Source organism: Periplaneta americana, chromosome 7 (genome assembly GCF_040183065.1).
Source record: "Periplaneta americana isolate PAMFEO1 chromosome 7, P.americana_PAMFEO1_priV1, whole genome shotgun sequence".
Taxonomy (NCBI): domain Eukaryota; kingdom Metazoa; phylum Arthropoda; class Insecta; order Blattodea; family Blattidae; genus Periplaneta; species Periplaneta americana.
In genome coordinates, this window is record NC_091123.1 from 81,088,287 (window position 1) to 81,104,021 (window position 15,735).

Sequence of the window (15,735 nt, forward strand, 5' to 3'; positions counted from 1 at the left end):
TCCTCCCATATCCCCATCGACAATGATAATGGCAATTGCTATGAAAGCACAGAATCCATGCCTATCATGTTCTGCTCAGGAACTAAGAGAGTGTGTTCACGGGCGGTGTGCAGAATTTTGTCGGTGGGTGCTAGAGCGGACTATCGAACATCGTGATTGTCTCGCTATATGGTGTTATTCAGCGTTGAAGCGCAATTCTGTAACGACGACACCGCGAATCGATATAATCTGCACTATTAGAGCGTGAATAATTTCTACTAGATGCAAGAAGCAGCGTTCTATCTGCAGTGGGGAGTCAATGTCTGGACTGATATGTTGGACATAAGACTCAACTGTCCCTACTTCTACGAGCAAAATCATATGGGAGAGCGCTACGTTCACTGCCTGCAGAATGTAGTACAGTACTGAGGGAAACCAACACACGGTTTAACATCTTTATGCCTCTTTTGGATAATGGATTGCAAAGAATGAATTCATCCACTGTCCTGCTAAGTCACCTATAATTTTTTCCTGGGAAGATATATTTTGAAAGGCTTAGATAGGTAGGTAGGTAGGTAGGTAGACAGACAGACAGACAGACAGATGGACAGATGGACAGATAGGACAGATAGATAGATAGATAGATAGATAGATAGATAGATAGATAGATAGATAGATAGATAGATAGATAGATAGATAGATAGATAGATAGATAGATAGATAGATAGATAGATAGATAGATAGATAGATAGATAGATAGATAGATAGATAGATAGATAGATAGATAGATAGACAGACAGACAGACAGACAGACAGACAGACAGACAGACAGTTAGATAGATAGATAGATAGATAGATAGATAGATAGATAGATAGATAGATAGATAGATAGATAGATAGATAGATAGATAGATAGATAGATAGATAAGTAAGTAAATAAGTAAGTGAATAAGTAAGCGAATAAGTAAATAAATAAATAAGTAAATAAGTAAGTGAATAAGTAAATAAATAAATAAATAAACAAACAAACAAATAACTAAATAAATAAATAAGTAATTAAGTAAGTAAATAAATAAATAACTAAGTAAATAAATAAATAAACAAACAAATAAATAATTAAATAAATAAATAAGTAAATAAATAAGTAAATAAGTAAGTAAATAAGTAAATAAATAATTCAATAAATAAATACATAAATAAATTAATATAGTATGTCAATAAAATTTATGAGTGCAACTTCAACCTATTAAACGTACTTTCCTCACTGTTCTTGATGTTTAGTTACCTATCGAAGACCGGTTGGAACCTCATATGTAAAGCCAATAAGGAATCACTCATGAGACAACTAAGCCAAGAGATAGTGGGGTAGAATGGCCAGTTCCTTTCCCCTTCCATTGCATACATCGCTGATTAGTAACATATTTCATTTCTTTAATTATGGCTTTTAAGGAACACGGAGGTTCATTGCCGCCCTCACATAAGCCCGCCATCGGTCCTTATCCTATTTAGCAAGATTAATCCAGTCTCTACAATCATATCCTACCACGATCAAATCCATTTCAATATTGTCCTCCCATCTACGTCTCGGCCTCCTCAAAGATCTTTTTCACGTTTTTTTTTGGGGGGGGGGCGATGTAAGATAGCACTGGCAGGCCCGTGATTGGCAGTATTTTATGTTGTGACGGAGAGTGCAGTTCTGTTTCATTTTGGTGCGATTTTAGCAATGAGTAATAAGAAGGAACTTATTATTTTAGTAATGAATGGGAGCAGCAATTCTGCTTTACAGATGTAAAAGATAAATGTGTGTGTTTACTTTGTAACGACAGTGTATCTGTTCCCAAGAAAAGCAATGTCTAGAGACGCTAGTACAGTTCAGAGCTCTTTGAACGAAAGTTTTTCTGTGAATTTAGAAAGAAGAAAAAGAACAGCCAGTGATTTGAAGACCAAGTTGAAAGTGCAACAGTCAGTTTTTTTACCACATAGTGCAACAATTGCCCCCCTTGAAAGTGTATCATGTATTACTGAAAAGGGCTCAGTCGGCTAAAACGCCTGCCTGCCGAACCGGAGTTGCGCTCGGAAGCGGGTTCGATTCCCACTTGGGATCATTACCTGGTTGGATTTTATACTAGGTTTTCCCAAACCATAAGGCAAATGTCAGGTAATCTACGGCGAATCCTCGGCCTCATCTCGTCAAATACCATCTTGCTATTACCATAAATTAACTTGTAGTTGATACAGCGTCGTTAAATAACCAAATTAAAAATTACTGAAAAGGAAGAAATCAACTGAAGATGGTGAAGTTGACACCTGTGGAGTAACGGTCAGCGCGTCTGACCGCAAAACCAGGTGGCCCGGGTTCGAATCCCGGTCGAGGCAAGTTCCCTGGTTGAGGTTTTTTCTGGGGTTTTCCCTCAACCTAATGCGAGCAAATGCCGAGTAACTTTCGGTGCTGGACGCTGGACTCATTTCACCGGCATTATCACCTTCATTTCATTCAGACGCTAAATAACCTGAGCTGTTGATAAAGCGTCATAAAATAACTCAATGTAATAAAATAAATAAAGAAGGTGAAATAGTTAAAGAGCCTACGATCGCTGCTTCGGAGTCACTGTTCGATGGTTTCAGCAATAAAACAAATTATTTCGTTATCTACAAAGTGCAGCTATCGGCTACAACAGTTACCAGGAAGAAGGAAAATATAGAGGAAGATACGGAGTTGCAATGGAAAGATAATTTACAAAACTGTGAATTTTACTCCTTGCAATTAGATGAGTCGATGAACATTTGAAACACAGCACAGTTACTGCTAATAGTGAAAATGGAGTTTAGCGACTTTTCTGTTAAAGAAGAGATTCTTAGAGTAATTCACTGGAAGAACAAATTAGAACAGAGGACACTTATAATGCATTCAAGAATGGAATGTAATATTCCCATAGAAAAGTTGACAGCTATTACAAAGGATGGAAATCCTGTATTATTTTTGGCTGTAAAATTCGATTTATGGCTTATGTCTGAAACATTAATGCTTTCCTCATTCTCCATCATTTCACTGCATACTATATCATCATGTATTAGTTTTTATTTTTAATCATGTCATTAACACAGTTGTGAAGATAGTCATTTGAATTAAGGCTGCTTCTATGCAGAACAGGTTGTTGTTAAGGTACTGTTAGGAGACGAAGGTGCTGATTATACTGACTTGGTCCTGCATACAGAGGTTAAGTGACTTAAAAGAGGGAAAGTGTTATAGACCATTCGGTATCTCGTGAAACTTACCTGCAAGTCAGGGGAAGAAGAAAATGGACTGAGAAGCTTCCGTCCCTCGCTACGCTTCTATTTGTAGCAAGCGAGGTCATTAACATCACTCTCCACCATAAGGTTCTTACTATTTGCTGCTATTAGGCACGCAACCGTTTGGTTTCACGAGATAACCAATGACCAATAACATGATTTAAGTGTTCTCGAAGAAATACAAATGGTTCTTAGGCCTAATTCATGAAAAGAACAGTACACAAAGCTGGATGATGATTTGTGGCTTATTGACTTGGAATTCCTGACGGATGCTGAAACTGAATGACTCTCACATTGCAAAAATGTAAGGCCTATCATACTGCAAAAAATGATAAGTTCTGTGAATGCTTTTCGATTTAAACTTGAGTTGTGGAAAGTAAACCTCGCAAGAAAAATTTCTCTCTTGCTTCCTGTCCGCCGAGTTAGCTCTGTGGTAGCGTCTGTCTCGAGACTAACCGGTCCGGGTTCGATTCCCACAATTTTCTTGTAAAATTTCTACCTTTGGACTAGGAGAGATGGCGGTGCACAACTTCTAATCACTAAATTTTGTACCAATATGCGTGGGTTAAATTCTAAGTCTCTCCGCAGCGCATATGAAGAGAAGGCATATGTCACTGGTGGTAGTGATTCGTCCGTCGGATGGGGACGTTAAGCATGGGGCCTTCTTGTGCTATTCGACAGGAGTAGACTACGTGCCGACACCGGGTTTCCCCTTCTCCCTTCCTCACCATCATCATCATCATCACCACCAATTCTCTAGACTACACTTACACGAACACTTAACATACACTCACCCTAGTGCACGACATAACTCTTCATAGATATACATCATGCATAACATGGCACGCCGAAGTGGTGTACAATTTGAAAATGGGTCACAGTCCTGCCATCTATCCGCAGTATGCGGAACCCGAAGTGGGTAGGCATTACACACACACACACACACACACACACACACACACACACACACACACACACACACTCTCTCTCTCTCTCTCGTACCTCTCGAACTTGAAAATTGTGATGCAGAGTATGGATTAAGACGCAAATTTAAACACTCTCACATTCATTGCTCACCTTCAAACTCTCCAATACTGGAAACAATAGTCATGTTTTTTTCTTATCCTTTTGCCATTATTGATGTTAGTGAGATGACTACTACTTGTATTTCGAGAAGCTTACAAAATGAAGACACAGACGCTCTTGAAGTGGAAATAATAAACTTAAAGATGAAATTATTTTGAAATCTCATTGCAGTGATGATAAATTTTGAACTTGGCAGATAAAAACTCTTATCCATTGATGAGAAAGTGCGCCTTGAAACTCGACTCCTATTGTGCATCAACTTACGCATGTAAATGCCTGTTTTCAAACACGATGCATCTGAAGTCAAAATACAGATCAAAATTAACAGAAGAGAAAGGTATCAGATGATACAAACATTAAGATATACAGTATAGGTCGTATGCGGAGACTGAAAGGAAGCGCAAAATAGGAAAGATTGGAGAATTACGGGTTTGGAGTGAAGGACCTGTCCTTGAACAGAGAACTATGAATGAATAAATGTCACAATGGTACCATATTTCTACAGAATCTGACGTGTAATGTTCCGCTAGGGTTGTATTTGTATAAACATCACAATAGTTAGGAATGTTGTTGGTTCCTTTTCAAAAGCCTATTTTATATAATTGTAAATGTATTTTGCCTGTCTTTTCTAATGTTTTAGTGTCTAAAAATCCGCAGTTTCATTATTGTTTATTCTTTAGCCAACTGTCCAAAAAGAGGTTGGAACCTCACAAGTGACACCAATAAGACGTTACTCATGAGGCAACTAAGCCAGGAGAAAATGGGATAGGTTGGCCAGTTGCAACGTATTATTGTCAAGAAGAGTGTACAATTTATCCTTCAGGCGAAACAGACTTTTAGTGCCTAAAAATCGCAGTTTCACTGTTCTTTGTTGTTTGGTCAACTGTCCGAAGACAAGTTGGAACCTCATAAGTGACACCAATAAGGCGTTACTCAAGAACCAACTAAGCCAGGAGGTAATGGGATAGGTTGGCCAGTTCCAACGTACTATTTTCAAGAAGAGTGTTCAATTTATCCTTCAGGCGAAACAGACATAGACTGTAACTTTAACGTCATCATAATTACATTCGTTCTAACAGTATATTATATCTACATTCTTTTATTTCCATTGATTTTATCGTCGAATCTACACTCTACTTTATTCGTTCACAACATTTAAAGTGTTTTGGTTCACAACCCACGCGGATCATACTTCACACCGTATGTTACGCACCATCAGAGCGCAGTATTCCGGAGCAGTTCCCGCGAGAGCTCGGTCTTGCCAACTTTGCTACTACCTCGGGATTCATTTCTCTAGCATCTTCCAAGTTAGTGAACGTCCATACCAATAACACGAGCAGCGGCGGGAAAAGTTTACAGTTACACTTTTCTCTCTTTTCTATTTTCAACCCGTATTTAAGAAAGAGCAGAGATGATTATTTCTTTCCCTCTTTCCTTTTTTTTTTCTCTCCTGTCTCGTTTCTTTCCTCACATAAAGGAGGATAACGACGAGTTCGTTAAAGCTGACGCATGAAACGAGGGACGGCTGCAGTCCTGCCTGTGTTCCATTGGGACCGAATAATTTGACAGAGCGCGACAGGATGACGTATTTGTTTCATTTGTTCCCGAGGCAGGAAGAACGAGACGGCAGAGAAATTACAATGCAGCGGATTAACGACGTGGAAGGAAAAGACATTCGCTCTTTAAAATGTTGGTAAAAATTTAATAGGTGGAAGTAAATGTGGCGAAGGATATAAAATGAAGGAAGCTTGAACATGCCGGGGAGAAATAGGTGAAGGCTGTGAGAATGAATGAAGACTTTCAAATGGAACCACGGCGGAAACAAGTGACGAAATTGGTGAGAGAGAACTTCCACACACAACAGGCATTCGAAATTGAATATTTAGAACACAAGACCAATTAAAACTACTAGATGATAGTCTACGCATTTGATCTTTTTAATTTCTTCCGTCTAATTAGCAACGGCAACAGATTCTGGATACACGTCAACACTTTTAGGCCCAAGGAAAATAAAAATTTAATCAAATGCTAGGCACGTCAATGCATAAGCGCCATTTTTGATTCAAACTCTCTTTAATTTAACTTCACCTGACATAACAAATACTAAGAAATAAATGCGACAGTTTCAATTCTGCATGCAAGAAGCGATCTTGGGTTCGATTTCTGTCTAGGGCATACATTTTGTCCATTGTAATTATGTATATGTTTCCATACTCGTCTGAAACAGATTTGATGCTAAAACTACGTCGCACTCCGCCACGAACTCGAAAAAAATAAAAGTCTCTCTTTCCTTCTCCTCCTCACCATTTCGAGATCAATCCAATACGTATGTACACTGGTAAATACGTACTGTAAAGATAAAATCATTAACAAAAACAGGTAGTTAATAATACAAACTCTAAGTCATAAACATTAAAAATAGTTCGGAAATATAGCGTGAAGTAGGGGTTTTTGTCACCGAAAATTTCATCATAGGTATACTGTAAATAGACATATTGTTATAGTCATAGTTTATATGGTCACACTGTGTGTTTTGGTCACGTTGGGCAAGTAGTCACATTGTAAAACAGTCACAATGGTGGTTTTCGTCAAGGGAAAATTAAACACAGGCATAGATGGTCACATATAAATATTTATATTCTTTCAAAGTGGATTGTACAATTTTACAACCAAAAATTTCCAGCAATATTGTGCCCAATCGCTTGCACCTAACCGAGAATATCGTCACTAGTCTTATAATTCTCATAGCGTTCCACAATCCTAGAAGTCCTGGCATCTGTATTAAGATGCTTTCTCTTCTTCTTGGTGAGTGAGAAGCCGGACTGCAATCTTTAGATATCTCGATCAATTACCGCTATCTCATCCTGTAGCCGTTGAAGAACATGAAAAAAATGAAGAATGTGATTTTCCCATCAATGTATTTACTCTTCTATGCCATGCTTCACAAATATTAGTTGTTCTCAGTAAATTGTGAAGAGTACAGTTCCAGATATCTGAAGGAAAACTGATTGTTGGTCTCCTTTACTGCGTCCATGACCTCTGATATAAGTTAGTTATCTTTAACATAGTTAAGGATTATAGACAATAAATCATCTACATTTTATATCAGCAGATCAAAAGCTTCTAAAATATCGTCCTCTGGAACGAAAGCCAATGCCAATAAGGAGTGGAACCGTGTTCTTAATTCTTCTTTCCCCCCCCCCTACGATATTCTTCAGATAGTCCTAACTGTATGCATGAAGTAGCCTCTAAGTGTCGAAAATGTAATGTGTGACGATGAGGCCGATGTTGAAAATGTAATGTGTGACGAAAATTCCGCATGTCAAAAAATTTATGACAAAAACGCCGGATCCCAATATGGATTATTTATTTTTTTTTTGACATTACTTGAGAAAAACAGAAAGGAACTCTTGGCTCGAGTAAATGCGGACGCTGCAAAAGACGTTTTCGTTGCTTTCTTGTAGGAGAAACTGAAATATGCAGACGCCGAACAGTCCTTCTAACTGTATGCTTGAAGTACTAATTGTAAGTGTCAAAAATGTAATGTGTGGCGATAAGGCCTGTGTCGAAAATATAATATGAGACGATGAGGCCTGTGTCGAAAATTTAATATGAGACGATGAGGCCTGTGTCGAAAATTTAATATGAGACGATGAGGCCTGTGTCGAAAATTTAATGTGTGACGAAAATTACGCATGTAAAAAAAAATATGACGAAAACGCCGGATCCCTTTCATTCTACCAATATATTGGTATATGACGCTACAAGCGGGAAGGTCTTGGGTCCAATTCACAATGGATCATAAATTTTCCCTATTGACCTAAGTCACCCGAAATTTATAAGTTAAATATGAGTTATGAAATATGGAGGAAATCAATTAAAGATTAGACTCCTGCAATAATTATTGTTTAATGTCTTTTGGGATGAAATGGTCAACAGCAAAAATCATTAATATTCATAAAATAAGTGACAGAAGTGAATGTGGTAACTACAGAGGGATTTTACTTTTGAATACAGCTTATACCTTAAGTTATATGCAGAGATAGTGAAGAAGAAATTGCAACCACTAGCACAGAGAAGATCGGAATGGTTTTAGGAGTGGAACTTCCTATATAGACGCAATCTTGAGAATAAAATGGATTTTGGAGAAAGGAAAAGAATATAATTTACAAACTTTTCTCTCGTTTTTGCACTATAAAAATGCATACGATAAAGTAAGCCGTAAAAAATTATGGACAAGTTTTGAAAGTTACGGATTCCTGTTATTTTGATTATTTCCTATTAAAGGATTGCACATTCAAAGAAAAATAATAAAGGGATATAGGAGCAACAAGAAAGAAAACGGAGGAGTAGAAGTTAATAAAGATTTGAGACAAGGATTTGGACTGCCACCTATATCGTTAAACCTTTATTTAAAGGAGGCAATAGAAGACTGGAGAACGGCAAATACCAGAGGAATTCTTATTATTAATAATAATAAAATAGTGGAAAAATATTTTCAGATGCCCAGGTATTATTGGCCGAAAATGAAGAATAATCCAGAAATCAGTCACTAAACTAAATAAATGGTAAAAAATTTTAACATAATGATATCCACAGAGAAAACTAAGTACACGGCTATAAGACGAAAAGAACAACACGAATTAAAGTGGTAATAGATGAAGAGATAATGTAGCAGATGTCCACATTTAAATAGCCATAGGTGGGGTCTAAAATATCGGCTATAGAAACAAATACAGACATGGAGAAGAATATACAAAAGTGGAATAAGTTAAATGAAATTAAATTAAATTAATATATCAAGCGACACTTTGGGAGAGGCATGAGAAGAGAAATAAACCACGAAACCATCATTGAAATGATCACATGAAACACGGGCTTACGGACAAAGAGATCTGAGGCGCTAAAATAAGGTTCCTAAAAACCTTTACTAGGAGTAACAAGAAGAGACAGATTAAGAAATGAAAATATTAGAAAACAATAGGAAGAAACTAATATAGTTGAGAAGATCCAAAGATACCAAAAACAGTCGAAAGATTACGGTTTAAGATTGGTCTCTTCTAGAGATCCTTGACAAGCTCTGTTCTATAAGCCGAATGGATGCACAGGAGATGGTAGACCGATAAGAAGATGGAGGGACCAGCTTCAAAAGTTAGCCTTGGACTCTGATCACTCACGCACGCACGCACGCACACACACACCGCCCACCCGCCCGCACGTCGCACGCACACAGTGCTCCATGCAATTCCATAAGGCTTATAACGTGACTTCTTTTGCAGTCGCTAGATGGCCGCATAGTGAAATTGATTAAAGTGGTTGCCTTGAAAGTCCATTAGGCTAATCAATCTGTTATATGTGATCAGTGCCTCGGAAGAGGCCGAAGGACTTAAATCTTGTTAAGCAAGGAAAAATTAAATTATGGTTTATTTTACGACGCTCGCAACTGGTGAAGTTATATCAACGTCGCCGGTGTGGCGGAATTTTGTCCCGCAAGGAGTTCTTTTACGTGCCAGTAAATCTACTGACATGAGCCTGTCACATTTAAGCACACTTAAATGCCATCAACCTGGGCCGGAATCGAACCCGCAACCTCGAGCACAGAAGGCCAGCGCTATACCGACTACGATACCCAGGCCGATGTTAAGAAAGGAAAAGAAGAAGAAAACAAAGTTGAAGACCTAATTAATCTGGATGCACTATAGCCCTGAAGTTTATTCAGCTGCTAAACGAAATGAGAACCAGAGGTATTTCCTTGGGAGTGAAGGCGGTGGGCGCGTAGAAGTGACATCCCTACTTCCATTAATGCCGATTGTCTATAAAGGTGGAAGCCTTAACATCCTATATGCCTTCAAGGCCTGTGATGGGGATGAATTTACTTCTTAGTATTTTAGTATTTTGGTAAAAAGAATGTAAAGACACAAAGTGTTCTAAGTGATATATGTTTGATTCAAATTTTACCTCGTGGGTACAATAAATCCTCTCTTCATGCATTACAACTTCTGCATATCTCACTTTGCTTCTTAATAATTTAGAAATGAAAATAAAGTGCCATAATTGTCATTAAACTGATACAAGCTTTCTCATACTTTTTGTGCATCCGAACAATTGAAGTGTTCAGAGCCATAGTGAGCCAAGCGCCGTTTATTAAAAACGGAGAAAGCAAGGGTTAAAGTTAAGTGAATACCATAGTTTAATGAGGATTGATACATCATTTAGTTTGAATGTGTATACTTTATATTACTTGCTATTTTGTTTCCATTGAATTATGGTGATAACTTCATTTTAACTCTTGTTTTCTACGGTTTTAGTAAATGGCCCACTATGGTTCTGAAACCTTCCATTTTGTGTCTCATTATTTTTATCAGTTACCTTCATGTTATGTGAAACAAACACAATCTCACATTATACCCTACTATCGATCTCCGATACCTCACTCCACAAGTATGCTCATATATTTCCAAATTGATACTAGGTGTGTGATAATATGACGCTCAAATCTGTTTTGCCAGCCTTCAGTATCATTTGCACTGTGTTATTGATCTGACAGAACTTGATCATAAATATTCCATAGTTCAGGTCAGAACTTAAGTTGTCTGAATCATCTTCTTTCCCTGGCTTAGGCCTACGTTTTCCTGTACATAGGTCTTATCCCATGTACAACACCAATTTCGTTACATTAGATTCAATTGCATCTACGAGACTATTACATACATTCAACACATCATTCATAGGCACGAAAGAGACAGCTGATGGTTTTCGAACATAATTTCTCACTTGTGGATCTTCCTACTAGTTGAAGAAACTTTCAGACACAAAGTAACAAACTGCCCAGGTGAACTGACAGAAATGAAAGAAACGTCCTTTCAGTTGATGCAGTAGGGAACTCAACACCTGCGGCTTTACAGAATATGGACAATATATAAGTAAACATTAAAGAATATGGACGTTACATTAATGGATATGGAATCTGTGAATCAGAACAAACATTGGGTTAAATTTGAAAGTATCCAATATAAATTCATATCTTTATGTAGTCGACCTGGTTGGCGAGTTGGTATAGCGCTGGCCTTCTATGCCCAAGGTTGCGGGTTCGATCCCGGGCCAGATTTACTGGCATATAAAAGAACTCCTGCGGGACAAAATTCCGGTACACCGGCGACGCTGATACAACCTCCGCAATTGCGAGCGTCGTTAAATAAAACATAACATTTGAAAAATAGCTCAACAATTGCTGTATTTGTTTCAGTAAATTTTTCCATGAAATTGTGTTTTCTTTTTGTAAACGGCTCCAGGGAAACTTACTTTCTGGACGGCCGTCGTAATTGCGCTCGAATGGCCAAAATTTGTATAATCACTTGCTTTGAAATTTATTAACAGATGGAAGATCTGCCCCATGATAATGTTTGCTTGTAAGTGGAAGGAAGAAAAGAGAAAATATATGATAATGCTGGGTTTGCAATGAAAGACCTGGTTTTGGGCAGAAAACAATGAATAATAATAATAATAATAATAATAATAATAATAAATGCATCTGTTCCCGTGAGTATATTGAATAAATTATACCAGAATATCTGACACTTGCTGACAATGCTTATTTCTGTAGATAATTAAGTTATGAAATTGTACTAGAGATAGCCCTCATACATAACCTCATTACCAGCTCTCTGTTACATTAACAATCCTCTGTCATATTATGACACGGCAGCTGACTTGTAAACTAATTATACCTGTTGTATTGGAATCGTGTCGTGACAACGGACAAGTTAGTAGATTATAACAGCCGGGAGTAATAATTATTAGATAAGGCCACAATTGCATACTGAATTTTCTTGAAGCAACATAGAAAATCAAAACACAAGATGTATTAAATCTACGAAATATTAAAATTTCGTCAAATAAATTTGACTTGTGAGAATTTAAATCCGTGAAGTTCGTTACTAGTATTAATAAAATTTCTAATTTCTCGTATCTTAACTAAGCTACAATTCTATAAACACATCACACTGAGCGAAGTTCCTAGCAGCTCTAATAAATTTAATTGATATAACATTGAACAGCCACCGGCGTGGCTCAGTCGGTTAAGTCGGTCTGAAGTTGCGCTCGGGTGCGGGTTCGATCCCCGCTTAGGCTGATTACCTGTTTGGGTTTTTTCCGAGGTTTTCCCCAACCTTAAGGTGAATGCCAGGTAATCTATGGCGAATTCTCGGCCTCATCTCGCCAAATACTTTCCCGCTATCACCAATCTCATCGACGTTAAATAACCTCGTAGTTGATACAGCATCGTTAAATAACCAACTAAAAAAACATTGACCATTGTGCACTACTAGAAATACTGTAATAACGAAATTTGTAGCTCAGCCACATGCTCATAATACGAGACGAAATGAAATTCTTAAATTAGTTGAACCTAAATATTTCACATCTGCTGCTTTACTACACAGTACAAATTATGGTCCACGGCTATATAATTCGATAATAAAATTTCATCCAGAATTGACTACTTTAAGCAATGAAATTTTCAGATCCAGAATTAAAAAATTTATATGACAGACTTCCCTGTATATATATTATGTACCATGTATTGTAAAACAAGTTTATTTCTATCCTAAGTGTATTTTTCTATTTTATCTTGGTTACTATATCAACATGACCTGCACTAATTATACTACTAATAATAATTTAATATTAATCCATCAATCTAAACATCGTCTCTTTTTTCACTCAGTTATTATTAGTATTATTATTTACTAATTTTATTACAATCTTTATGTGAGCTTTTTTCTTAAGTACTTTGTCTACAAAGTATGTGTATCTATGTAACGGAACTGTCCCCGAACACGAGCTTTGCTCTTTCGGGGTATTTTAAAGTAACGTTTTTATGTATATGTTATTATTAAATAAATAAAAAAAAAAATTAAAATACAATATAATAATCTGTCAATAATTCAATTATTTATTTTTAATATTAATACGACATCCAAAAGCGAACAGCCAACGAAAGCTGAACGTAAAGTGTTATTTTAATATCATCATCATCATCATCATCATCATAACAAGTATAGTAATAATAGGACATTATTAGTGGCAATAATAATATTTATTGCTATGCAAATCATCATTTATAAAGTAAATGACTCAAATACATTGCTGTAGAAGTTTGCAGTTCTAATGTATCTAGAGACCGGGGAAAGAAATTTATAAAGTTATGTTATAGAAATCCTATGATTGAGGTCCTGGTTGATAAGTACATATATTATCAGGCAGTAAATCTCCCTTGATGATATGTCAGAGGAAGAACAATTGAAGGGTTCTGAGCCATAGTGGGCCAAGCGCCATTTATTAAAAACAGAGAACGCAAGGGTTAAAGTTAAGTGAATACCATAGTTTAATGAAGATTGACATACGGTATCATTAATTTTTAATATGTAATACTTTATATTACTTGCTATATGTATCCATTCAATTATGGTAATAACTTCATTTTAACCCTTATTTTCTATGGTTTTAGTAAATGGCGCTTGGCCCACTATGGTTCTGAACCCTTCAATTGTTTGTATGCATCTGAAGTCTGACTTAGTGTAATATGTAGCTGTCGACGATGTATGCAATGGAGGGGGAAAGGAACTGGCCACTCTACCCTATTATCTCCTGATCTAGTTGCCTCATAAGTGAAGCCTTCATGGTATTACTTATGATGTTCAAACCTATCTTCAGACAGTTGACTAAACAAAATATTATAGGAAAGATTGTGACTTGTCATGTGTTCCGTATGGACAGGAAAGCTAATAATATTTAAGAAAGATTCACAGATCATACTACCTACTTGGCATCTGGAATATGAAGAATGACACTTGAAATAATCTTAATTTGCATCATAACTATTGTTGGGGTCAGTGGGCAGAAAGCTGTAAGTTGCCCAAACGTTCCGCACAATGTGATGGCCACCTGTGTCAAAACACAACATCAGACGTTTACCCATGTCTCGCAAAATGCGGGTCACAAAGTCCGACGAAAAGCACGGCATTCAGAAGGAATTTTCTCACGCAGCTGCTGTTTTTCCCTAATTCTCGCAATGTACACTTCTGCTTTGAGGTAGCCCCCACACTGGAAAATACTCTCAATTCAAATGTAGGGGTCTACGGGACCCATTCCACTTGTCCCCTAAGGCCAGTCCACTGACGAAAGTTCTCATCGTAATCCGTCTATGGAGCGGGATTTTTGGATCGACATATTAACATAAAGATATGAATTTATATTGGATACTTTCAAATTTAACCCAATCGGTTGCTGTAATAAAATTCCAAACTGCAGATGTATGTTATATTCAAGTTTCAATCTCACTATATGAAGTTAGGTATTAGAAATGAATCAGACACAGAGGAAGAACAAGTTATTGACCGGATTACAGTACAGTCAATATTCTAATTACATGATTATGTCAAGAAATACACATAATTGTCGACCTGGTTGGCGAGTTGGTATAGCGCTGGCCTTCTATGCACAAGGTTGCGGGTTCGATCCCGGGCCAGGTCGATGACATTTAAGTGTGCTTAAATGCGACAGGTTCACGTCAGTAGATTTACTGGCATGTAAAAGAACTCCTGCGGGACAAAATTCCGGCACATCCGGCGACGCTGATATAACCTCTGCAGTTGCGAGCGTCGTTAAATAAAACATAACATTACACATAATTGTGAAAACAAAGTTTACTGTGAAAGAATACTCCAAGATTTTTATTACAAAATGATCTCTTAATTTTATTTTTATTTTCATTGTTTTCTGAACCAGGGTAAGTTAGGTCTTTCAGTGCAAACTCAGCATTCTCCAATCTTTCCAATTTTCTACCTTCCTCTTAGTTTCCTCATACGTGCCATATATGTTAATAATGTCTAACATCTGACATCTTCTTCTGCCCCAGACTTTTCTCCTGTTCACAATTCCTTCAAGTGCATCTTTAAGTAGGCAGCTTCTTTTCAGCCAGTGACCCAAACAATTATTCCTTTTTCTCTTTCTGATCAGTTTCAGATTATTTTTCTTCACCTACTGTTTATATCACAGCTTCATTTCTTAATTTGTCTGTCCATTTCACACGTTCCATTCTCCATTTCCACATTTCAAATGCTTCTAGTCGTTTCTCTTCACCTCGCCGTAATGCCGATGTTTCTGCCCTACATAACGCCATGTTCACATGAAGCACTTCACTAGTATCTTCCTTCGTTCTTTTTCCAGATGTCCGCAGAAGACACGCTGCTCACATTTTCCCTCAGCCTGTGTCTTGGCTGATGTCTTTCGAACCCTAGAGGTCTCGGCTTGCTACCTAAGTGCAGCTCGTCCGTCGCGATGCTGCCGCTACACACATTCGATAGTGCGGCTCTCTAG

At 37.3% G+C, this 15,735-nt stretch overlaps 1 protein-coding gene across 1 annotated transcript in view; it reads right to left on the reverse strand.

Moving 5' to 3' along the window:
* LOC138703225 (uncharacterized) overlaps positions 1-15,735 on the reverse strand; it is a 1,345,654-nt gene that overhangs the window by 507,001 nt on the left and 822,918 nt on the right. The gene's annotated exons all lie outside the window — the stretch shown is intronic.